This window comes from Trachypithecus francoisi, unplaced genomic scaffold, assembly GCF_009764315.1.
Source record: "Trachypithecus francoisi isolate TF-2019V2 unplaced genomic scaffold, Tfra_2.0 Lachesis_group20, whole genome shotgun sequence".
Taxonomy (NCBI): Eukaryota; Metazoa; Chordata; class Mammalia; order Primates; family Cercopithecidae; genus Trachypithecus; species Trachypithecus francoisi.
The window spans coordinates 39619604-39645683 of NW_022681466.1; the positions used below are offsets into that span (position 1 = coordinate 39619604).

Sequence of the window (26080 nt, forward strand, 5' to 3'; positions counted from 1 at the left end):
CGCCACTGCACTCCAGCCTGGGCGACAGAGAGAGACTCCATCTCAAAACAAATAAATAAATACATAAATACATTAATTATGGTGCTGGTTTTAGTATATGCCCACAAATTCTTTGATACCCCTCCCTCTAGGAGGCGGGGCCTAATCTCCCTCCCCTGAGTGTCGATCAGATTTAGTGACTCACTTCTAATGAACAAACTGCAAGCTTGTCCAACCCATGGCCCACAGGCCACATGTGGCCCAGGACAGCTTTGAATGCAGCCTGATACAAATTTGTAAACTTTCTTAAAACATGAGATTTATGCACAGACTCTTTCTTTTCTTTTTTGAGACGGAGTCTTGCTCTGTCACCCAGGTTGGAGTGCAGTGGCACGATCTCGGCTCACTGCAAACTCCACCTCCCAGGTTCACGCCATTCTCCTGCCTCAGCCTCCCAAGTAGCTGGGAGTACAGGCGCCCGCCACCATGCCCGGCTAATTTTCTGTATTTTTAGTAGAGACGGGGTTTCACTGTGTCAGCCAGGATGGTCTCCATCTCGTGACCTCATGATCCACCTGCCTCGGCCTCCCAAAGTGCTGGGATTACAGGTGTGTGCCACCGCGCCCGGCCGATTGAAGGACATTCTACAAAATACTCGACCAGCCCACTTCATAAGTGTCAAAGTCACAAAAAAACAAGGAAAGACAGAGAAATGGACATAGATTGAAAGTGACTATTATGATATAATAATTAAGTACAACATTATATCCTGATTAAATACTGGAACAGAAAAAGGACATTAGTGGAAAAACTGGTGAAATCTGAAGGAAGTCTGGAGTTTAGTTAATACAACTGTGCCCATGTTAATTTCTGAGTTTTGATAAATGTATCATAATTAGTATGATATTAACATTGGGGGAAGGTGGATGAAGAAGACTATGGGGGGTTCTCTGGATTTGCAATTCTTCTGTAAATCTAAAATCAACTTTAAATAAATCAGGTTGACATCATATACCCCCTAAAGTTAACTTTAGATTTATGGAAGAATTGCAAATCCAGAGAGAGGGAGGATTTAGATTGGTGCAATTACTTTTGCACCAACCTAATAACATAAAAAGTTTAAAAGGAAAAAAATATCTCAAATGAAGACACAGGTCCACACAAGGACTTGTATGTGAATGTTCATTGTAACTTTACTCAAAATCATCCAAAACTGGAAATGACCCAAATGTCCATCAACTAGTAAATGAATAAACAGACTGCAGTATATCCACTCAGGGGAATGCTACTATGCAATAAAAAGGAACAAACTATAGATACATCCAATAATATGGATGAATTTCAAAAACATTGTGTTGAGCAAAAGAAGTGAGACACAAGAGACTACATCTATATGATTGCATCTACAGGAAACTTCAAGAAAGGCAAGATTTTAGTGCAAAAGCAGATCAGTGCTAGTTAGGAACAGGAGTGAGGAAATGTGGGGGGTAGAGAGAAGAAATTGACAGCAAAAAGTCACCAGGGAAGTTCTAGGGGTGATGAAATGTTCTGTATCTTGATGGGGCAGTGGTTACATGACTACAGTGTATACATGTGTTAAAACTCATCAAGCTGTACCCTTAAAATAAGTGAGTTCTATTCTGTGTTAGTTATATCACAATATGGCCAGGTGTGGTGGTTCATGCCTGTAATCCCAGCACTTTGGGAGGCCAAGGTGGGCAGATCACTTGAGGTCAGGAGTTTGAGAACAACCATGGCCGACATGGTGAAACCTCACCTCTACTAAAAATACATAAATTAGCTGGGTGTGTTGCTGCATGCCTGTAATCCTGGCTACTTGGGAGGCTGAGGCAGGCGAATCACTTAAACCCAGGAGGCGGAGGTTACAGTGAGCTGAGATTGCACCACTGCACTCCAGTCTGGGTGACAAAACAAGACTCTGTCTCGAAAAAAAAAAAATATATATATATATATATAAAACATATATACACATATATATACATATATAAAACATATATACACATATATACATATATATAAAACATATATACACATATATATACATATATATCACAATAAAGTTGATTTTTAAAAAATCTCTCGGCCCTGCTATTGCTTGGTTTTTTTTTTTTTTTTTTTTTTTTTTTTTTTTTTTTTTTTTTTTGAGGCGGAGTCTCGCTTTGTCGCCCGGACTGGAGTGCAGTGGCCGGATCTCAGCTCACTGCAAGCTCCACCTCCCGGGTTTACGCCATTCTCCTGCCTCAGCCTCCCAAGTAGCTGGGACTACAGGCGCCCGCCACCTCGCCCGGCTAGTTTTTGTATTTTTAGTAGAGACGGGGTTTCACCATGCTAGCCAGGATGGTCTCGATCTCCTGACCTCGTGATCCGCCCGTCTCGGCCTCCCAAAGTGCTGGGATTACAGGCTTGAGCCACCGCGCCCGGCCTATTGCTTGGTTTTTATCCTCCTGAGCCTCTCTGTAGCTATGGCACTTGAATTTCCTCCTTCCTCTTGGTGGCTTTTGTTCTGTCTCATTTCCTGATGCCCTCTCTAGGTCCCTAAACATTAGTGCAAAGAGGGCACCAGAGCAGAGGGGAACAATTCTCTAATTCCATGGGTCCACACTCAAGTGGAATCTCTAAGCTGAGGGACTCAGAGAGGTGGAGTAGCCGGCAGGGCCCTGATGACCCGCACTTGAACTCCCATGGGTCTGACAGCTGCTGTCACCGGAGCCTGGGGCTGCTGGTCTGAGTGTGTTGGGGCTCCGGCCAGGCTCGGGATGCTGAGGAGGAGGTAACCTAGACCAGTGCTTCTCACTTGTCAACAGGCAGACAGATCCTAGGGATCTTGTTAAAACACAGCCTGATTCAGCAGGCTGGGCGGGGGCTGCAGCTTCTGCATTTCTAATAAGCTATGGAGTGATACGGTGCTGATGGTTGGAGGCCCACACTCTGAGCTCAAAACGGAGACCACAGGGATATGCAATGTGTGCAGAGAAGGAGGAGGCTGGCACAGGCCGCGGCAGTGGGGCGGGTGCTTGGCTATACTTGGGAAGGAAGTTCTCACAGTGACTACAGCAGGAACCCAGTTTCTGAGCCATCCTGGGGATACTACAGGGATTGGGAAAATTGCAGTAATGGGAGAACAAAATATAAACAATGGTCTTATTACAATTAGTATGGTTCTTATTGCATGTAGGTGACAGGTCCTTAAAAAACGTTTGGTCCAGACATTCTCCCAGATCCCTCTCCATACTCTCTCAAGAAAGTCACCTGGGCCACGCGCAGTGGCTCACTCCTGTAATCCCAACACTTTGGGAGGCCGAGGTGGGCGAATCACCTGAGGTCAGGAGTTCGAGACCAGCCTGGTCAACCTGGCGAAACCTCGTCTCTACTAAAAATACAAAAATTAGCCGGGCATGGTGACAGGTGCCTGTAATCCCAGCTACTTGGGAGGCTGAGGCAGGAGAATCGCTTGAACCTGGGAGGCAGAGGTTGCAGTGAGCTGAGATAGTGCCACTGCACTCCAGCCTGGGCGACAGCAAGACTCCGCCTCAAAAAAAAAAAAAGAAAGTAGCCGGGCACAGTGGCTCACACCTGTAATCCTAGCACTTTGGGAGGTCAAGGTGAGCAGATCACGAGGTCAGGAGATCGAGACCATCCTGGCTAACACGGTGAAACTCCATCTCTGCTAAAAATACAAAAAAATTTAGCTGGACATGGTGGCGGGCGCCTGTAGTCCCAGCTACTCAGGAGGCTGAGGCAGGAGAATGGCCAGAACCCAGGAGGCGGAGCTTGCAGTGAGCTGAGATCGCGCCACTGCACTCCAGCCTGGGCGACAGAGCAAGACTCCATCACAAAAAAAAAAAAAAAGAAAAGAAAGCCACCTGTTCATTCCTGTGGCTTCCCCATGGCTTCCCCAAGGGACTCCCAAATCTGTCCCTGATGCTGCTCCTGCACGCCCCCAGTGTTGCTAACAGCTGGCAGCTATCTCCAGCTCCTTAACTGAGCCTGAAACTCACCATGTCTCAGACACACCTGCTTCCTCCTGAACTATGGTCGTCAGCTGGTGGTTGTACTGGACACTTCTATGACTCTCAATAGCCTTTCCATAGCATTGCCTGACAACCAAGACCAAGAGACAGTCACCCCTTTTCACACTCTCTAGTCTTGTATAATGGTTATCCCAGCTGCAATTAATTAGGGGCAGGATTATTTGTGAATATCCATCTCTCTCACGGGACAATAGAAGAGGCCCTCTCTGCCCTGTGGTCTGCTTCCCACTCTGCCCCAGCACCACGCCGAGAGCGTGGCATGAAATACAAGACATGCAATTACATTTTAAGTATCCAACTCAATTCTGACACATTAGGAGGCTCTAAACACAAACATTGGGGACCATGTCAGTTTCTGAAATGCTCTTGTTTACTGACATTTAATCATTTTCCCAAGGACAGCTTTCTACAAGATCAGGCTGACCTCTTTGGGGGTTTTACTCTTAGATGATTAAGATATTTTGACATAAGGTCCAAAGGCAACATGCACCTGGTTGTGGCTGGCAGGTGGCTTTGCTTTTTAGATACAGAGCTTGGAGCTTGCCCTGACTGACAGTAACTTGTAGAGCAAATCTGTTTGGGGCAGAGGCAAAGCAGATCTCATTAGATTCCTAAAAGGACATGTTAGTATAGCCAGAAAGCAATACCTGGTTCCGAAATTCAGAATTTTGCAAGAGCCACTCAATCACCAAGAAAGGCCACTTCAAAAGCCTGTGACAACATCCATCAATACTCCAATCACTCTGGATCAGAATAAAAACGAAAAAGGTACAAATGAAACCTCTCTCACTGTCCACACCACCCTCCCTGAAACTTGGATCTGAAAAGAAATTTTAGTTCAGAAAAAAAAGGTCTCCAGTGAGGCACAGTGGCTCACGCCTGTAATCCCAGCACATTGGGAGGCCAAGGCAGGTGGATCACCTGAGGTCAGGAGTTTGAGACCAGCCTGGCCAACATGGTGAAACCCCATCTTTATTAAAAATACACAAGCACAAAAAAGCCAAGAATGGTAGTGCACACCTGTAATGCCAGCTACTCGGGAGGCTGAGTGAGGCAGGAGAATCAGTTGAACCCGGGAGGCAGAGGTTGCAGTGAGCCAAGATCATGTCACTCTGCACTCCAGCCTGGGTGACACAGTGAGATTTGTCTCAAAAAAAAAAAAAACCAAAAATCTCCTAAGTGGCTCAGGGTCCTTTTCAGCTACATTGGGAAGAAAAGCAGGTGAAGGAAACAAATGGTCCTTAACACAAGAATGCCCAGTTATTATTTTGCAAAAAGAGTCAAAGCTCTGTTAAAAGCAGGAACATATTCTTCTCTTAAGGAACTAGATTCCTTGCTGGATTTAGGGGGGAAGAAAATTAATACTCACTACTGAGGTATTCCAACCACTGGAATGAAGTAGTTGAAAGAGAATCAAGGCCACCATCATCTCCCAGCCCACCTCCTGCCAAGCACCAGCACCAAGCACTCCTCCTGCGACCCCCAGAGGGTCCTGTTCAAGCCACAGGTGCAGAAGGTGCAGACATCTGACTCCTATTTCCTCTGTATCCAAGAGGGGGTTTTTCAAGCGAAAGGGCCAACAACACTGAATTCGGAGGGCAAGAGGGCTACTTTGAAGTGGGACTCTTAGAGCACTGCTGAACTTACTGTGTTAAAAGGGATGAGTTAGAAAAAAGTCAACACCTGGCCCTTTCTCTTTGCTGTTTTGGGTTGTGTGGGAAGGCCCTGCATGAAACCTTTACTGGGCACTGGCTGCTGTGAGTTTCGGCTGCTAATGGGCCCCATCTGCCCCCTTGTTTGTAAATTGCATTTGAACAAATGGGAACCTCTCCACCTGTGGGCGGCCCACAACCAATCAATGGCTGACACTGAGGGGGTACAAAAGGCTGACTTTGGCCAGCCCAGTGGCTCACACCTGTAAATTCCAGTGCTTTGGGAGGTCAAGACAGGAGGATCAGTTGAGGCCAGGAGTTCGAGACCAGCCTGGGCAACACTGTGAGATGCCCCCCCACCCCCCACCATCTCTACAGAAACTTTAAAAATTAGTTAGGCATTTAGGCGTGTGCCTGTAGTCCCAGCTACTCAGGAGACAAAGGTAGGGGGATCGCTGGAGCCCAGAAGTTCAAGGCTGCAGTGAACTATGATGGCACCACTGCACTCCAGACTGGGTGACAGAGGGAGACGCTGTCTCTAAAATAAATAAATAAATAAATAAATAAATAAATAAAGACCGACCTTGCCTGATGGGGGAAAACCAGCTCTGTGATGCAAGTCGGACTCCTCAAGACACCTGAAGTTTAGATTTACCCCTGCCCTGCCATCCTCCCAGCCCTCTAGCCCCCACCCCATATACCATCTCCATGAGAATCCCTTGACTTCTAGGGAAGCTGACAAAAGACACAAGGAGCTAAGCTTCCATGAAGCTTTGGGAGTATTTGGTTGATCCTAGGAAGAGAATTTCCAGTTCAAGTTCTCCAGTGCTTCCCAAGGGGAACTAGGCATAGAGGACTCAGAACCCAGCCCAGCTGAAGCCCCAAACACCAGAGAGGAGGCTCGTTTCCCTGTTCCACCTTATACAGGTTAGAGAAAGGCTATCCAGTGCAGGGGCTGTGCTGTTCCTGGGTGACAGCCCCTGGCTCCTACAAAGATCCTACCACAAAAAGATGATTTTGCTAGTTCCTGGGCACCCTGAACCCAAGTTGGGAACAATTCAACATCGGCATGTGAAATCTCCCGGAACACTTACAAGGCAAAAAGAGTTATGTCTGCCACCAAGTCTTTTTCAAGCAGCTGCTTATGGGATTTCACATTGGCGCTACCATCACGGCACAGACTGTATTTCCTTAGTGCATTTCAAGACTTTCCTCTGCACTGGCTCTTAAGGAAACCCTCTCCCAACACACATTCTAGCACCTTCCCTTCCTCCCCTTTCTCTTTTTCCTCTGCTCGCCCTGGGGCTTCCCACGATCACCTCCCCAAATCTCCACCTTAGGGGTGGCCCCTGGGGACCGACCACTCAAAGACAGGTGTGTGTTCAACAGCATACACTCTTAAAATCCCGATTTCACAGTGAACAGACACAATGCAACACACACCTCTGTGATCTAACCAGCCATCATTTGCTAGTCCAAGTGCTTGATTCTGGGGCAAAGTCAATTAAAAGTGAGAGAGTTATGGCCGGGTGTGGTGGCTCACGCCTGTAATTCCAGCATTTTGGGAGACCAGGGTGGGTGGATCACCTGAGGTCAGGAGTTTGAGACCTGCCTGGCCAACATAGTGAAACCCCATCTCTACTACAAATACAAAAATCAGCCGGGCCTGGTGGCACACGCCTGTAGTCCCAGCTACTCAGGAGGTTGAGGCAGGAGAATTGCTCGGACCAGGGAGGCAGAGGTTGCGGTGAGAGGAGATTGCGCCACTGCACTCCAGCCTGGGTGACAGAGTGAGACTCCGTCTCAAAAAAAACAAAGTGAGAGAGTTGTAAAATCGTGGTCCAAAACATCCTATGAACTTTATTAAATTCACAATGCTGTGCTTTTTTGGTGCAATTTTAAATTAGCTTTTTAAATTAGCTTCCATCAATCTTCTCCCGGTTCACCGTATTTCAGATGTTGAATTCAGGACAGTGTTGAAAGATTTTTACGGGGCGAGTTCCAAGGTTCCAATTCCAATTTACCGTTCTTCCTTTTGTGACTTCCTCTTAGAGTTCGCCAGCCTATGGGTCCTTGAGGACTGAAAAACCAATGAATTAATCAAAGGAAAAATGTTCTGTTTCCTCCACTTAGAAATTCGTTGAAATATAGATGAAGTCCATCATGAACAGCAGGACGTTCTGAGAAAGCCATCAGCCTAAATGTCTTTATGAATAACTATTATGTTAGAAGCTCAAAAGATCTTACATCTCAGTTAGATGAATAATCCAGCTACCAAGGAACACTGGGAAGCAAAGGAACATAACGCAGTCTATACTTATTTCTCTGCTTATATGAACACATGAAATATCTTTTTTTTTTTTCTTTGAGATGGAATCTCACTCTGTCGCCCAGGCTGGAGTGCAGTGGCGTGATCTCTGCTCACTGCAACCTCTGCCTCCCAGGTTCAAGCGATTCTCCTGCCTCAGCCTCCAGAATAGCTGGGATTACAGGCACGAGCCACCATACCTGGCTAATTTTGTATTTTTAGTAGAGATGGGGTTTCACTGTGTTGGCCAGACTGGTCTCAAACTCTTGACCTCAAGTGATCTGCCCACCTTGGCCTCCCAAAGTGTGGGATTACAAGCATGAGCCACCACACCTGGTTCTTTTTTTTTTTTTTATTTTTTGAGATGGGGTCTCACTCTGTCATCCACACTAGAGTGCAGTGGTGCAATCACAGCTCAGTGCAGCCTCCACCTTTCAGGCTAAAACGATCCTCCCACCTCAGCCTCCCAAGTAGCCAGGACCACAGATGTGCACCACGATGCCCAGCTAATTTTTGTATTTTTTTGTAGAGATACGGTTTTGCCATGTTGCCCACAGAGCCATTCTCAAACTCCTGAGCTCAAGCGATCTGCCCACCTCAGCCTCTCAAAGTGCTGGGATTACAGGTGTGAGGCACTGTGCCTAGCCGAACACATAAAATATCTTTTCATTTTTACCACCGAATTCACATTCAGGCAGCTTCTCCTGATATCAGCAATGCTCCTTGACCCCAAGCCAAGGACTTCTCGAAGCTGAATTTGCTACCTCAGACTTTCAACGTACTATGTGAAGTATAAAATGATTGCAACACGGAGAAGACATCCTGTTTCACTTGTAAGAACTGGTAATTTGGGCTCAGAGAAAGCTGAATCAATATGGCCACAAATGCATATATGAAAATATATCCCACCAATTCAATTAAGTGATTAATCAATAATGCACATAAATTTAAAAAAACGGATCAAAATAAGGCTTTCAATCCCCCCTACCCACCAATCAGAGGCACAAAGAGAGAAACACTATCCATATTCATTCCTGTTTAGCTATTATAAATTGTTACTCGCTAGGCAGAAGTATTTGTTTTTTTGTAACGGGCTTAATTCACTTTATTTTTCTTGTATAAAAAGCCTATGTTGTAGCCAGAGCTGGAGCCTGGGTCCGCTGCACGGAGACTCTGGTGTGGGTCTTGACAAGGTGGTCAGTGAATTCCTGATAGGGAGACTTGGTAAACACAGTCTCCTTCCAGAGGTCAGGGGTCAGGTAGCTGTAGGTCTTAGAGATGGCATCAAAGGTGGCCTTGGCGAAGTTGCCCAGGGTGGCAGTGCAGCCCCAGGCTGAGGTGTAGCAGTCATCAATACCAGCCATCATGAGCAGCTTCTTGGGCACAGGCGCTGAGACGATGCCAGTGCCCCTGGGTGCAGGGATGAGGCGCACCAGAACAGAGCCCCAGCGGCCTGTCACCTTGCAAGGGACGGTGTGGGGCTTGCCGATCTTGTTCCCCCAGTAGCCTCTGCGCACTGGGACAATGGAGAGTTTGGCCAGGATGATGGCCCCACGGATGGCGGTGGCCACCTCCTTGGAGCACTTAACACCCAGGCCGACATGGCCATTGTAGTCTCCGATAGCAACAAACGCCTTGAACCTGGTGTGCCGGCCAGCACGGGTCTGCTTCTGCACCAGCATAATCTTCAAAACCTCGTCTTTGAGAGAGGCCCCCAAAGAAAAGTCAATGATCTCAGATTCCTTAATGGGCAGAGAGAAGAGGTAGATCTCCTCCAGGGACTTGATCTTCATGTCCTTGACCAAGCGGCCCAGCTTGGTGACGGGCATCCACTCCTTATCCTCGGCCTTGCCTCCGCGAGCTCCGCGGCCTGGGCCTCGACCCCGTCCACGGCCGCGACCCCGGCCCCGGATGCCACTGCCGAAACCTCCGCGGAAGCCACCGCGGTTCCCCGTCCCAGGGCCACCAGGGCCTCCGGGCCCCCCTCCGCACCGGCGTCATCCGCCATTTGGTGTTTTCTCGGAGAAGAAGCTATGCAGAAGTATTTGTAAGTCTGAATTACTACAGGATGTTTGTGGTTTTAAAAAATACAAATGCTACATCTCATCAGTATATAATTATGTATGTACACAGTCTATATAAACACAATTTATGTATTTGTCTATAATATGCAAACTGAAGTCTTTAGTTGAGCTCAAGCTAAATAGTCTTTGTTTTTAAAAAATTTCCAATTGTTGCCGGGCATGGTGGCTCACCTGAGGTCGGAAGTTTGAGACCAACCTAACCAACATGGAGAAACCCCGTCTCTACTAAAAATACAAAATTAGCCGGGCTTAGTGGCCCTTGCCTGTAATCCCAGCTACTCAGGAGGCTGAGGCAGGAGAATTGCTTGAACCCAGGAGGCGGAGGTTGCAGTGAGCCGAGATCATGCCATTGCACTCCAGCACGGGCAACAAGAGAGAAACTCCATCTCAAAAAAAAAAAAAAAAAAAAAAAATCCAATTGTGAAATAATCTTTATGTAAATAATTTTCCTCGCTCCACCTCATTTGTATGAAAGCAGTCTGTTTTCTAGCATGATGTATACTGGTGAAGTGCCTACTAGGTGATATTTTTGTCTCGATGACCATGTCTTAGGCACACAATAGAAAAAAGAAAAAAGTGTAGCTTTTAGAAAATAGAAAATAGAAAAAGTGGCTCACGCCTAGAATCCCAGCACTTTGGGAGGCTGAGGCAGATGGATCACCTGAGGTCAAGAGTTTGAGACCAGCCTGGCCAACATAGTGAAACCCTGTCAATACTGAAAATACAAAAATTAGCTGGACATGGTAGTGGGTGCCTGTAATCCCAGCTACTCAGGAGGCTGAGGCAGGAGAATTGCTTGAACCCGGGAGGCAGAGGTTGTAGTGAGCTGAGATCACGCCACTGCACTCCAGCCTGGGCGATACAGTGAGATCCTGTCTCAAAAAAAAAGAAGAAGAAAGAAAAAGAAAGAAAGAAAGAAAGAAAGAGAAAAAGAAAAGAAAAGAAAAAAGAAAAGGTGTAGGCAAGTTCATTCCTCCCAACCCATAATAAACATAACTCTCTTCCTGTTCAAAGGACCAAGCAAATAAACTGCAACTAAGACAGCCACCAACCAGCACTGCTTTCTTTAAATTCAAGAGGCATGTTGTGAAAGCAAATGGGACATTACCCACGGAGAGCTGGAGCAGAAGCCCTTCCAGAAACAGGGATGAGCAGGAAGTCCAGGAACCCAGGTGGTAATGCTGGCTGTGGAGCTCCATAGTTCTGCGACCCTGAGCAAGTCTTCTAATATTCCAGGCTTCGGATTCCTTGCCTATCAAGTTAGAACCCTAGATTAAATGATCTAAGGTTCAAAAATCTAAGTTTTTTTGTTTTTGTTTTTGTTTAGAGACAGGGTCTCGCTCAGTCACCCAGGCTGGAGTGCAGTGGTGCAGTCACAGCTCACTGCAGTCTTGGACTTCTGCCCTTGAGCCACCCCCTTGAACACCTGCTCTCAAGCGATTCTCTTCGCCTCCCAGAGTTTTGGAATTACAGGTGTGAGCCACCACAGCCAGCCTACAGTTCTAAGATTCTTTAAGACAATCTCTTGGATATCTGGGTGTTGCTGAGGCTCAATGACACTGATTCTGATTCCCCAGGCTGCACTGTGGTTGCTGGAAAAACTTCATCACCCCCCAATATAACGGGATGGGTTTGGAGAAAAACAAGAAAGACACATCCTGTGTGATACGTATATGGTTCTCTCTCTCTTTTTTTTTTTTTTTTTTTTTGAGACAGAGTCTCGCTCTGTCGCCCAGGCTGGAGTGCAGAAGCCCGATCTCCGCTCACTGCAAGCTCCGCCTTCCGGGTTCACGCCATTCTCCTGGCTCAGCCTCCCGAGTAGCTGGGACTACAGGCGCCGCCACCACACCCGGCTAATTTTTTGTATTTTTAGTAGAGACGGGGTTTCACCGTGTTAGCCAGGATGGTCTCGATCTCCTGACCTCGTGATCCTCCCGCCACGGTCTCCCAAAGTGCTGAGATTATAGGCGTGCGCCACCGGGCCCGGCCGTATGTGGCCCTCTTAAGGGAAGGAGACTCCCTGCTTCATGAGTTCACACCGGATGCTTAGTATCTTTCATCCAACACAGACCAGATTTCCCCGGGGCACCGCCCCCAAAGCTGTACTATTGTCCCGTGCTGTTCTGTGGGGACCTATTATCTATTTGACTTCCAGTAGGAAGATTCCAGAAGCAATTATAGAATCATTTTCAAAACTTATAGAATATGTTTTACTTCTCATTTGAGAAATCTGAAGTACCAGTGGAATCTGATCATGGACACAGTGAGTGTGGATGGCAGCAGGAGAAGAAGCAGGAGGAGGCAGGGAGAACCTTCAGACCATGGCCTAGGTGTGATGGAGAGAGAAGAAAGGAGTACTGGGTAGGAAGAGACTCAGAGTGAGACACAGCTGCAAGAAAGTTTTGGTCACACTGGCCAGGCGCGGTGGCTCACGCCTGTACAATCCCAGCACTTTGGAAGCTGAGTAGGGTGGATCACCTGAGGTCAGGAGTTCAAGACCAGCCTGGTCAACATGGTGAAACCTCATCTCTACTAAAAATATAAAAATTAGCCAGGCATGGTGGTGCGTGCCTGTAATCCCAGCTACTGAGGCTGAGGCAAGAGAATCGCTTGAATCTGGGAGGAGGAGGTTGCAGTGAGCCAAGGTCACGCCACTGCATTCCAGCCTGGGTAACAGAGCCAGACTCTGTCTCAACAAAAAAGGAAAGAAAGAAAGAAAGGGCCGGGAGCAGTGGCTCACGCCTGTAATCCCAGCACTTTGGGAGGCCGAAGAGGGTGGATCACCTGAGGTCAGGAGTTTGAGACCAGCCTGGCCAACATGGTGAAACCCCATCTCTACTAAAAATACAAAAATTAGCCAGGCGTGGTGGCACATCCCAGTTACTTGGGAGGCTGAGGCAGGAGAATTGCTTGAGCCCGGGAGACAGAGGTTGCAGTGACCCGAGATCAGGCCACTGCTCTCCAGCCTGGGCGACAGAGCGAGACTCTGTCTCAAAAAAAAAAAAAAGAGAAAATTTTGGTCACACTGATGGGGAGTCTGGGAGCCAATGCTGTCCACGAAAGGATCCTGCCTCCTGCAGCAAGGGGTCAATTAGGGAGTTCCGAGCCCTGGAACACAGATGAAGGCTAAACCCTGCAGCGGACTGAGTGCCCGTGCTGGGAGAACAGCCTGATGCCTTAAACTGCTTAGCCACCTCTAAGGAACAATGGCAATCCAGGGGCTGACAGGGAAGGTATGGAAAATCAATGAGCACTCACTTTGACAGACAATTCTGGGTGCAGAATACCTGCCACAGGTAATAAATCACTTCATTTAAGTTTATCTTTTTAGCAGTGCACAGTGGATTATACCCATACATCACTTCAACCCCTTTTCTGCCCTGTTGACAAAGGACAAATTGAGAAGGATGTTGGGAAAGTTGGGAGAAAGAAAGGAGAGACATAGAAGAGCTCTGTTACTGGGCTGACGCAGTAAAAGGAATAATTGTGATGATAAAGTAATTATTATTTTTTGTTTTCTAAGCTGCTAGTTCCATTTGTAAAAATCTTATAGAGCTGTCCGGATTTACCAATGAAGTTACCATGGGTTGGAAAATAAAGGTAGCTTTTTTTCCAAACCCCTTAGGACATACAACATACCTACCATCTTGACAAGATTTCAAAATCTTTGCTTTTCTGATCATGGATAAGTTTGTGGGCTTCACTAATGACACGGCTTAGAAACGGATGCCCTGAGAACCTTGATGTCCAGAACTCAATGTGGTAAATGGGATTCCTGGTTCAGAAATAGGGCGACAAATTAAGATAACATAGGGGCAGAATCTCCCACCACAAACACCTAGGAATACTGGATAACATATAACCCCAGGAAGAAAGGGGAAAACAGAGTGAAAGTGTGTGAGCTGATTTTGGGACTGTTCTAGTAACTTACAGACTTACAATTTAAAACCCAAGTGGACAAAGGAGGTGAAACCGTGAGTCACCATGAAACAGAGAGCTGGAACTAAAACCCCAAGGAGGCCGGGCGCCGTGGCTCACGCCTGTAATCCCAACACTTTGGGAGGCCTAGGCGGATGGATCACCTGAGGTGAGGAGTTCAAGACCAGCCTGGCCATCATGGTGAAACCCCTTCTCTACTAAAAATACAAAATTAGTTGGGCGTGGTGGCACACGCCTATAATCCCAGCTACTCGGGAGGCTGAGGCAGGAGAATCGCTTGAACCTGGCAGGCAGAGGATGCAGTGAGCCAAGATCAAGCCATCGCACTCCAGCCTGGGCGACAAAAGCAAAACTCCTTCTCAAAAAAAAAAAAAAAGCCTTTCTAACTCCGCTGCGGCCATGGCTCCAGTGAATAAACTTGTGGCGAAGGAGGGCAAAAAAAGAAGCAGGTTCTGAAGTTCACTCTTGATTGCACCCACCCTGTAGAAGATGGAATCATGGATGCTGCCAATTTTGAGCAGTTTTTGCAAGAAAGGATCAAAGTGAACGGAAAAACTGGGAACCTTGGTGGAGGGGTGGTGACCATCGAAAGGAGCAAGAGCAAGATCACCGTGACATCTGAGGTGCCTTTCTCCAAAAGGTATTTGAAATATCTCACCAAAAAATATTTGAAGAAGAATAATCTACGTGACTGGTTGCGCGCAGTTGCTAACAGCAAAGAGAGTTACGAATTACGTTACTTCCAGATTAACCAGGACGAAGAAGAGGAGGAAGATAAGGATTAAATTTTATTTATCCGGAATATTTTGTATGAGTTCTTGAATAAAACTTGGGAACCAAAATGGTGGTTTATCCTTGTATCTCTGCAGTGTGGATTGAACAGAAAATTGGAAATCATAGTCAAAGGGCTTCTCTTGGTTCGCCACTCACTTATTTGTAACTTGACTTATTTTTTTCTGCTTAAAAATTTCAATTCTCGTGGTAATACCAGAGTAGAAGGAGAGGGTGACTTTACGGAACTGACAGCCATTGGGGAGGCAGATGCCGGTGTGGAGGTGTAGGCTGAAGGTAGCGACTGTTTGATTTTAAAACGTGTGACTGTCAGTTGTATCTTGTTGCTTTTCTCAAACAATGATTCAGGGATACAAGTGGGCTCCTCTCGTTCATTAAAAGAAAACGTGACATCTTTCTAAGATTCTCTGTGGGAAAATGACAGTGTCAATAAAATGCGGGTTTCTGGGCCAAAAAAAAAAAAAAAAAAGCCCCAAAGAGAGTTAGGATCTTCAAAGAAATACTTCCCCAGTGAAAGGAAAGACTAGGCAGAAACATCCCCTGGTACAGGGGTCAGGAGAACAATTTTATGTTCTTGGGTTCTAAGTGAAAAAAACCTCTCCCCTGAAAAATGGATATTCCAAACCTGAGCCTTAAGCAGGGTGATCCAGGACGTCTAAAGTAGGAAATAGGCAGAAATAAGGCAGTGACACTCCCAGGATCTCTAGAAGAAGCAATGCAAATTGTTCTGAAGGAGCCTCACTATCAGACCATGTAAGATTCCCATGGAAAAAAAATAATCCCCACTAAAGGTTTAGAGGAAAATTAAAAATTAGAATACAGCATAAGCAGAAAACAGCAAATACAACAAACAAGATTATTAGAACTCCAGGGAACTTGGAAAAATAAAACTACAACTTGAAAGAGAGAGTACAATATAAGCGTGCTTTAGACTATTAAAGACAGAAAATGAGAAACCAAAACCCCGAGAAAAAATATTCTAGGAAAAAAGTAAGAGTCAGATGTGAAAACAAGCCAAATGGTACTTCTGGAAATAAATAATTTTTAAACACAATAGATAGATTAAATAGTAAATTAGACAGAAATGAAGACATAATTCAGTAAAAAGGAAGACAGATCAGAGGAAATTACCCAAAGAGCATTAGAGAGGTCAATGAGGCATAAAAGAATAACTAAGGGCATAGAGAATACAATGAGAAGGTCCATATGCATGTAATACAAGATCCAGATGATGAAAACAGAGATACAGTGTTAGTTTGGGTCCTCCAAGAAGCAGATGCTAAGAGGACATGTTGGGAAAAACACCTGCGAAGGAAAAAGAGGAGGAAGCAGGAGGAGGCAGGGAGAGCCTTCAGACCGTGGTGTAGGTATGGAGAGAGATGAAAGGAGTACTGGATAGGAAGAGACTCAGAGTGAGACGCAGTTGTAACAAAGTTTTGGTCACACTGATGGGGAGTCCGGGAACCAATGTCATCCATGAAAGGATCCTGCCTCCTGCAGCAATGGGCCAGCACTGGTACCCCTGTCATATTCTGCCATCAGCTGGGAGCAGCCCAGTAGAAGCGTGAGTGAATCTGAGATGTGGCCTCTGGGGCTCAGTCAACTATGCTTCCCCCAGCAAGACAACTGAGCAGCATGATTTTATGGCTGCCACAATGAAGAAGAAGCAATATTTTAAAAGATAATAGTTAAGGACTTACCAGAATTTTAAAAGTCATGAATCCTCCATGTAAAGAATACCAAGTTCTAAGCAGAATAAATAAAAATAAATCAATACACACAGGACTGAGGCTCCAGAATATCAAAGACAAAGAGGAAGCCTTAAAGAACAGCCAGATAGCCGGGCGCGGTGGCTCACGCCTGTAATCCAAGCAATTTGGGAGGCCGAGGCGGGCGGATTACGAGGTCAGGAGATCAAGACCATCCTGGCTAACACGGTGAAACCCCGTCTCTACTAAAAATACAAAAAAAATTAGCCAGGCATGGTGGCGGGCACCTGTAGTCCCAGCTACTCGGGAGGCTGAGGCAGGAGAATGGTGTGAACTCGGGAGGTGGAGCTTGCAGTGAGCCGAGATTGCACCACTGCACTCCAGCCTGGGTGACGAGCAAGACTCCGTCTCAAAAAAAAAAAAAAAGAACAGCTAGAGAGAGATGGCAGAGTACCTACAAAGAAAGAGCAATCAGACAGAAGACTTCTCAGTAACAAATGAGAGGTGAGCAGGGTTTGGCAGCACAAGACTATAGTCCCAGATACTTCAGAGGCTGAGGAGGGAGGATCGTTTCAGCTTAGGAGGTCTGGGCTGTAGTGCACTATGCCAAACAGGTATCCACACTAAGTTTGGCATCAATATGGTGACCTCCCAGGGTCAGGGGACCACCAGGCTGCCTAAGAAGAGGTGAAATGATGGTCCAAGTCAAAAAACTCCAGTGCTGATCAGTAGTGGCCACTGCACTCCAGCCTGGCCAACATAGTGAGACCCCATTTCCAAATAAATAAGAAAAAAGAGAGTTGAGAAGCTGAGAAAACAGATGAGGGAAAAAAAAAAGTTGAGAAGACAAATGAAACAGATCATCAGAGGGTTGAGGCGAGATTCTATACTCAGCTTAAAGAGAGTCACTGCAAGATGAGGACAAAGAAAGACATTTTCCAACAAGAACTAAGTACATTCACAGGCTCTTACTAAAATGCACTAAAGTATATATTTTCAGAAAATAAAATGTGCGCATAGAAGAGTACTTAGAAACAAGGGCAAATAAAGACACTAGTAAATAAAAATATATACAGTTTGGGCTGCACAAAACAAAAATAACAGTGAATAAAACACAAAATACAATAAAATACCAAAAAAGAGAGAAATTAAAACACTAAATTTTTAAAAACTGGATGGGGGAGGTGATAGGGTAATTTCTGACTGCTATTTAAGTATACACATTGCATATTTTTAGGATAACAAAGCTAGTAGAGAGAAAAAGAGGAGTTGGTAAAACTCAATTCAGTAGGAGACAGGAAAGGAGAAAAAGAAAGCAGAGAAAAAGTATGGGAAATAGAAAACATGAAATAAGACAAAAAAAAGTCAACAATTGCTATAAATGCAAACAGACTGAAATAGCTGGTTAAAAAACAGGTTATTAATAGCTGGTTAAAAAACCCAGACTCGAGATTTTTTTCTTAATTTAGCTATAAGCTATTTACAAGAGGCACATCTAAAATACAACAACATAGAAAAGTTAAAAGTAAAGGCATTAGAAAACACGTACCAGACAGAAACTGACCAAAAGGGGAAGAAGACTGGAAGCCTAAGGCAAAAGCATCATTAGGATCGACTGGTTCTTTACAGCCCACTTACTGGTTCTTAACAGTTAGACAAGTTACTTAAAGTTTTTGAGCCAGTTTCCTCACCTATAAAATGGTATGATAATAATAGACTTGTTTTTGAATCTGGAATGTGCTTTTTAAAAGTAACAAATGTAAATACAGCAAAATGTTAATACCGATTTAATCTCTCTGGTGGGTATATAAGTGTGAATTTCATTATTATCTGTACATGTTTAGTATATTTGAATTGTTTTTAAAATAAAAATGTTTTAATTTTTTAAGTTCACAAACCCAGTAACCAAGTAAAAATATAAGAAGAGCATTGTAAACAACAATGCTGCATACATCATCTGGGAGTGACTAGCTATAGAACTTTCCTAGGAGACAACTTTGCAAGATACATCAAAGTTTTAAAAATGTAGACACCCAGCTGGGAGCGGTGGCTCACATCTTTAATCCCAGCACTTTGGAAGGCCGAGGCGGGTGGATCACTTGAGGTCAGCAGTTCGACACCAGTCTGGCCAGCATGGCGAAAACCCATCTCTACTAAAAATACAAAAAAAAAAAAAAAATTAGCTGGGCATGGTGGTGGGCACCGGTAACCTCAGCTACTCTGGCACTGAGGCAGGAGAATCGTTTGAACCCAGGAGTCAGAGGTTGAAGTGAGCCGAGATCGCACCACTGCACTCCAGAGCGAGACTCTGTCTCAAAAAAAAAAAAAAGAAATAAATAAAATGTAGATACCCTGTAACCCAGTGATTAAATTTTGTAATTTATCCTGAGGAATGAATCAAGAGATGTGTATAAGCATGTATGTTGCTGAGTTCAGTCTAATGGTGAAAAATTCAAAACAACGTTAATGTTGTTGGAAATTGCTTTAGTAAATTTTAACACATTAGTATGACAAAATAGTACACAGTCATTAAAATTCAGGTTATAGAAGAATATTAATGACAAGCATAGTATATTGATAGGTGAAAAAGATACAAAGCAGTATGCCTTGTATGGGCTTGGGTTTTACTTTAAAATACGTGTAGGCTGGGTACAGAAGCTTCCACCTGTTATCCCAGCACTTTGGAAAGTCAAAGCAGGAGGATCACTTGAGTTCAGGAGTTCAAGTTCAGCCTGGGCAACACAGCAAGACCCCATCTCTACAAAAAATAATAAAAATCGGCCAGGTGTGGTGGTATGCACCTGTAATCCCAGTTACTCAGGGGGCTGAAGTGGGAGGATTGCTTGAGCCCTGGAGGTGGAGGCTGCAGTGAGCTGTGATCGCACCAGTGCACTCCAGCCTGGGTGACACAGTGAGACCCTGACTCAAAAAAAAAAAAAAGGAAAATAAAAAATAATAAAATATGTGTATTATGTACACAATTGTCTGGAAGGCTATGGAGCAACATACTACTCATGAAACATCTCTGGATGGTGGAGATTCTGAATGACTTTTGTTTTATTGTGCTTTTTGTGTTTTCCAAGTTTTCTGCAGTGAACATATGGTGCTTTGTAATTAAGAAAAAAGCAATCATCGTTTCTAAAGTAAACGGCAATAATTCAAGTTCATACTCTAATGCAGAGTCCGCAAACTATATCCTGCAGGCTAAATGCTGCCTGCCACCCATTTTCATACTGCCCATGACTTAAGAATGGTTTTACATTTTTAAATGGTTGAAAAAAAACATCAAAAGGAGAATAAAATGTACAATATGTCATTCTAAATCTTTGTGTTTAATCTTTACAGCAACTCTGTGAAATAGGTACTATTACTCATTTTATAGATGAGGAAACCAAAGCTTTTAGATGAGTTATGTAAGTAGTGAAAGATCTCATAGTTAATAAGTTTTTGAGCTGGAATTCAGACCCCAGAGTCTTACCCTACAGCCTGTACTCTTTTTTGGGGTTTTTTTTTTTTGAGACGGAGTCTTGCTCTGTGTCCTAGACTGGAGTGCAGTGGCACTATCTCGGCTCACTGCAACCTCTGCCTCCCGCGTTCAAGCAATTCTCCTGCCTCAGCCTCCCAAGTAGCTGGGATTACAGGCGCCCGCCACCAGACCCAGGTCCTTTTTGTATTTTTAGTAGAGATGGGGTTTCGCCATGTTGGCTAGGCTGGTCTCGAACTCCTGACCTCAGGCAATCCGCCCACCTTGGCCTCCCAAAGTGCTGGGATGACAGGCGTGAGCCACCGCGCCCAGCCTGAGCCTGTACTCTTAATGTGCTTCCCCCATGTGAAAAGTTCCCCAACATTATGAGGACAAATCAAGTCAGTACATTCTGGTGAATTCTCAGGAGGGAAGACCACTGCGTATCAGAGAAGCTTTGTAGAAGAATGAGGCCACATTTCTACCACGATGACAGGACACATTAACTCTGAACTTCCAAATAAGCAAAATGTTTTCCTCCCTCAAATAATTCAATTCTTCTCATTAGTAAACTTATGTTACAGAAAATCAGACCCCATTATGATGTTTGGACTTCCATCCATAAAAATTCTTGGAAATTTGTTTTGGCTCTCGTTATGTCAGCACCTCCACAATATTGCTGATGTTTTCTCTTGGCCCATGAAGCCTGACATATTTGTTTACTCTCTTTACAGAAAATGTTTGCAGACCCCTGCTCTAATTAACACAAAGAAAGAGGGCAGAGGGGAGTGGCAGGCAGTCATGGTATTGATGAGAATAATTCCCCACACCTGGAGCTACAGAGTAGCCCATAACCCAGCTGGTTCTCTCCCAAGCTGCTCCACAAGCTTAGTCATTTCGAGATTGAGTTTCTTTCCTCCTCCTGCTCTGTCTATATTTTCTCCATTACCTCTCACCAAGAGGTAAGCAAAGCAAAGGAAAAAAAGGTAAAACTTAATTCAGTCAAGTTTAATACTACTTAAAAACTGACAAAGAATTTGTTCAGGGGAAGAGATTTGACTTGTACATCATCTCTAGAGTTGATTCGCCATGTTTTCTGTTACCTAAAATATTTGAGATTTGGCCACTCCTACTAAGTATCAGTTTGCTCATTCACTCAACAAACCCTAAGCATTTCCCATGTACCCTGCCCCTGGACACAATACTGGATCAATCAGCTAGATAGAGCAGCTCACAGGTGAGCAGAAATTTTATATATATAACAGCACAACACAACATGTTCTATGATGGAAAGCAGTTTTAAAAGAGTACAGGAAATGCGAAGTAAAACCGCAGTGAGATACCACCACACACTCATTAGAATAGCTACAAACAAAAGACGGATAATACCAAGTACTGGCAAGGATGTGGCAAACCCAAACCCTCATATGTTGCTAGTGAGAGTAAAAAAAAAAATGCAAGAACTACTTTGGAAAACAGCCTGGCAATTTCTTTGTAAGTTAAACATACGTTTAATATAAGACCCAGCAGCTGGGCACAGTGGCTCAAGCCTGTAATCCCAACACTTTGGGAGGCCGAGGTGGGCGGATCATGAGGAGATCATGACCATCCTGACCAACATGGTGAAACCCTGTCTCTACTAAAAATACAAAAATTAGCTGGGCTGGGCATGGTGGCGCACACCTGTAGTCCCAGCTACTCAGGAGGCCGAAGCAGGTAAATCACTTGAACCCAGGAGGTGGAGGTTGCAGTGAGCTGAGATGGCACCACTGCACTCCAGCATGGCAACAGAGTGAGACTCCATCTCAAAAAAAAAAAAGCCCAGAAATTCCACTCCTTAAAGTATCTCCCCAAGAGGAACGAAAGCACACGTCCATCCAAGACCTGTATACAAATGATCACAGCAGCAATATTCACAGTAGCCCCAAATTAGAAACAAATCTCTATCAACTGGTGATGAATAAACAAAATATGGTATGTCCATACAACAGAATGCTATTAGCAGTAAAACAAGAACCAACTACTGGCCAGGCACAGTGGCTCACGCCTATAATCCCAGCACTTTGGGAGGCTGAGGCGGGCAGACTGCTTGAGCGCAGGAGTTCGAGACTAGCCTGGGAAACATGGTGAGACCCCCATCTCTATAAAAATAAATAAATAAATAAATAAGCCAGGTGTGGTGGCATATGCCTAGTCCCAGCTACTCAGGAGGCTGACGTGGGAGGATCACTTGAGCCCAGGAGGTGGAGGCTGCAGTGAACTGTGATTGCACGACTGCACTCTAGCCTGGGTGACAAGAGTGAGACCCTATCTCAAAAAACAAAAACAAAAAACCCCAACTACTGATGCATTCAACAACATTAATGAACTCAAAAACATTACGTTGAGTAAAAGAAGCCAGTCTCAGCCGGGCACAGTGGCTCACACCTGTAATCCCAGCACTTTGGGAGGCCAAGGCGGGCGGATCATGAGGTCAGGAGATCAAGACCATCCTGGCTAACACGGTGAAACCCCGTCTCTACTAAAAATACAAAAATTGGCCGGGCATGGTGGTAGGCATCTGTAGTCCCAGCTACTGGGGAGGCTGAGGCAGGAGAATGGCGTGAACCTGGGAGGCGGAGCTTGCAGTGAGCCAAGATCACGCCACTGCACTCCAGCCTGGGCCACAGGGTGAGACTCTGTCTCAAAACAAAACAACAACAACAACAACAACAAAAATAGGCCAATCTCAAAGGACTACATGTTGTATAATTTTTATATGAAATTACCAGAAAAGACAAAACTATAGAGACATAAATCAGATCACTGCTTGCCAGGGATCAGGGTAAGAGCAAGAACTGACCACAAATAGCAAGGGGAGGGGAATGGAAAGTTCTAAAACCGGACTGTGGTGATGGCTGCACAGATGTATGGATTTACTAAAACTTATGAGCTTTTCTTTTTTTACTAAAACTTATCCATTTTACACTTAAGATAGGCGAGTTTATCATGTGCATAAAAAAATTTTTGGCTGGGTACAGTGGCTCACACCTATAATCCTAGCACTCTGGGAGGCCAAGGTGGGTGGATCACCTAAGGTCAGGGGTTCGAGATCAGCCTGACCAATATGGCAAAACCCCGTTTCTACTGAAAATAGATTTATTTTTAATTATCTGGGTGTGATGGTGCGCACCTGTAGTCCCAGCTACTCAGGAGGCTGAGGCAGAAGAATCGCTTGAACCCAGGAGGCGGAGGTCGCAGTGAGCCAAGATCACACCACTGCACTCCAGCCTGGGTGACAAGAGTGAAACTCTGTCTCAAAAAAAGGAAAAGAAATTAGATTTTGATATGGGCTACAGCTGAACCTTGAAAACATGCTGAGAAAAAGACGCCAGATACAGAAGAACACATAATGTTGATTCTACTTTTTATGAGGTACCTAGAATAGGCCAATTCACAGAGGCAGAACGTAGGATAGAGGTAACCAGAGGGTGGGGGAAGGGGACATTGAGGAGTTAGTGTTTAATGGGTGGAATTTCTATTTGGGATGATGAAAAAGTTCTGGAAGCGGACAGTGATGATGGTTGCCCAGCATTGTGAATATACTTAATGCCACTAAATTGTACACTTCACAATGCTTAAAATGGGCCGAGCATGGTGGCTCACACCCTTCCCAGCACTCTCAGAGTCTGATGCGGGCAGATCACTTGAGCTCAGGAGTTTGAGACCAGCCTGGGCAACGTAGCAAAAATCTTGTCTCTACTAAAATTACAACAAATTAGCGGGCACAGTGGTGTGCGCCTGTAGTCCCAGATAATCGAGAGTCTGAGGTAGGAGGATCGCTTGAGCCAGAGAGATTGAGGCTGCAGTGAGCTGTGATCACGCCACTGCACTCCAGCCCGGGTGACAGAGCAAGACTTTGTCTTCCAAAAAAAAAACTTAAAATGGTAAATTTTTATCTTATACGTATTTTGCCGCAGCGTGTTTTTGTTTTTTCTTTTTTACAAAGTCTTCCGTGCACCTTCGGGAGGAAGAGGGGCCTGGGACTTGCCCGTGGGCTCACTTTCAGGTGGCTATTTCTTCATCAGTTGAGTTCTTAACTGTCTCTAATTGATAGGAAAGGGAAGAAAACGCAGTTTGCATTCACATAGCCCACTGTCCAAATGCCTGAAGACGTTAATTTGAAAAATACTGCAAGAATCACGAAACTGATTCTAAATTTACTTCTAAATCATGAGAGCAAACCTGAAGTGTGGTTTTAATTGGGTTTACAGGAAGTATAAGTGTTGTTTATATGACTTGTTCTTTTGTTTAACTGCTGGTAATCACTGGCTACTGCACTAATCTCATGACCACAGAGACAAGCAGTTGAGTAATTAAAATATTCAAAATCTGGCTCAGTGACTCACCCCTGTAATCCCAACATTTTGGGAGGCCAAGGCGGAAGGATCACTTGAGACCAAGAGTTCAAGACCAGCCTGAGCAATGTAGTGAGACCCCCATCTCTGCAAAAATAATTTTTTTTTAATCTGAGCTAAAAGAAAAACAGTTTGTTTCCAATGCTTTCATTTTAACCCTCACTGTGATACAGGTATCAAAGAATTAACCTTTTAAAAGAAGATAAATTAGCTTTCATATTTGACTGTTTGGACAGCTAGCTGTATATGACAACTTTTTGTCCCTTTTCTCCACCCCCAAACAGAGAAAGCTGTTGAGTCTCAATTCTCCAAGATGTCTAGATTATAATGTTGAAGTTCTCATACAAGCAAAACCTCCCAGCAATGGTACATGTCTTGTCAAGGTAAAGACAAGAAGATTTTTTTCTTTGCTATCTATCAAGAAAATAAAAGGGTGTGCCTATTACTTTAAAAAACGTTTTCTTTTTTCTTTAATGAAAAGTGTTATGCTTATTTCACTGGCAGTTTAACAAGGAATCTTGGGTCGTCAGCAAGGCTTCAAAATGGGTGATTAGAACACTACAGGCTGATAGACTCCAAATTAAATTGACAATACCCAATCTAAGCTTCAAAAGATGTGTGTATCGGCACCACCATCAAAAGCAATTCTCTGAGTCACTTTTAGCTTCTCCCAGACTCTGAGCCTTTCCAAATCAGAACATGGAAAAGGAAAAAAATGCAAGATAAGGCACTTTGCTGTGTCATCCCTTAGAAAGTCAGCGAACATTAAATAAGTACAACCAAATGGATTTATTGCTTGGGTGACAATGCTCAAGTGACAGGGAGGAAGAATAAGAAAATAAAAATGTTAGCACTGAATAAGGAGCAGAACAATAAATACTTAGAAGATCAGTGTACCTGGCTGAGCGTGCTGGCTCATGCCTATAATCCCAGAATTTTGGGAGGCCAAGGCGGGAGGATTGCCTGACGTCAGGAGTTCGAGAGCAGTTTGGCCAACATGGCAAAACCCCGTCTCTATCAAAAATAGAAAAATTAGCCAGGCATGGTGGCATGCAACTGTTATCCCAGCTACTGGGGAGGCTGAGGCAGGAGACTCACTTGAACCCAGGAGGCAGAGGAGATCGTGCCACTGCACTCCAGCCTGGGTGACAGAACAAGACCCCATCTCAAACACACAAACAAATAAACAAGGAAGATCGATGTACCTGCCTCTGCAGCCTAGTAAATATGGCCCAATGGTGATTTTGACTGTGGAAGGTGAGAAAGAACTTTGCACCAGAAGATAAAAGCCCACAGGAAAGACTAGAAGCACAAGACCCTGACAGAGAAGAGAATGGTTCTAGAGAGGTTCTAGAGAATGGTCCAGTGGAGGAGAGAAACGGAGGTGAGATTAATCAAGATAGAGACCGAGATAAAGCATGAAGCATCCCCAAGGGCAGGTTCATGAATGAGGAGCACCAAGCGGTTTTCCAGGCTGTAGCTGAGTGCCAGCAGAGAATCTCTGCGCCCTCTCCTGCAAGTCAGGGAAACTGCCCCAGTTCTCAGAGCACTTGGTTCCGGGTGATCAAATCACTTTCCTCTGGGTAGAAGAACCCCCACATCTGCACACTCGGTGACACATAAAGACTGTGACCAAAAGCAAATGAAAACACCTAAGTAAGCCCCCAAAATCATTTAAAATAAGGCTTTATAGAAAAGCAATGCA

General features: G+C 44.8%; 1 protein-coding gene and 2 pseudogenes across 5 annotated transcripts in view; 1 reads left to right on the forward strand and 2 right to left on the reverse strand.

Moving 5' to 3' along the window:
* PITPNC1 (phosphatidylinositol transfer protein cytoplasmic 1) overlaps nucleotides 1-26080 on the reverse strand; it is a 327211-nt gene that overhangs the window by 232114 nt on the left and 69017 nt on the right. The window lies entirely within an intron of this gene.
* On the reverse strand, nucleotides 9071-10014 carry LOC117067388 (annotated as a pseudogene). The gene has a single exon (XR_004430720.1). The product of XR_004430720.1 is annotated as a 40S ribosomal protein S2-like (transcript).
* LOC117067389 lies at nucleotides 14414-15275 on the forward strand (annotated as a pseudogene). Its single transcript, XR_004430721.1, has one exon. The product of XR_004430721.1 is annotated as a 60S ribosomal protein L22-like (transcript).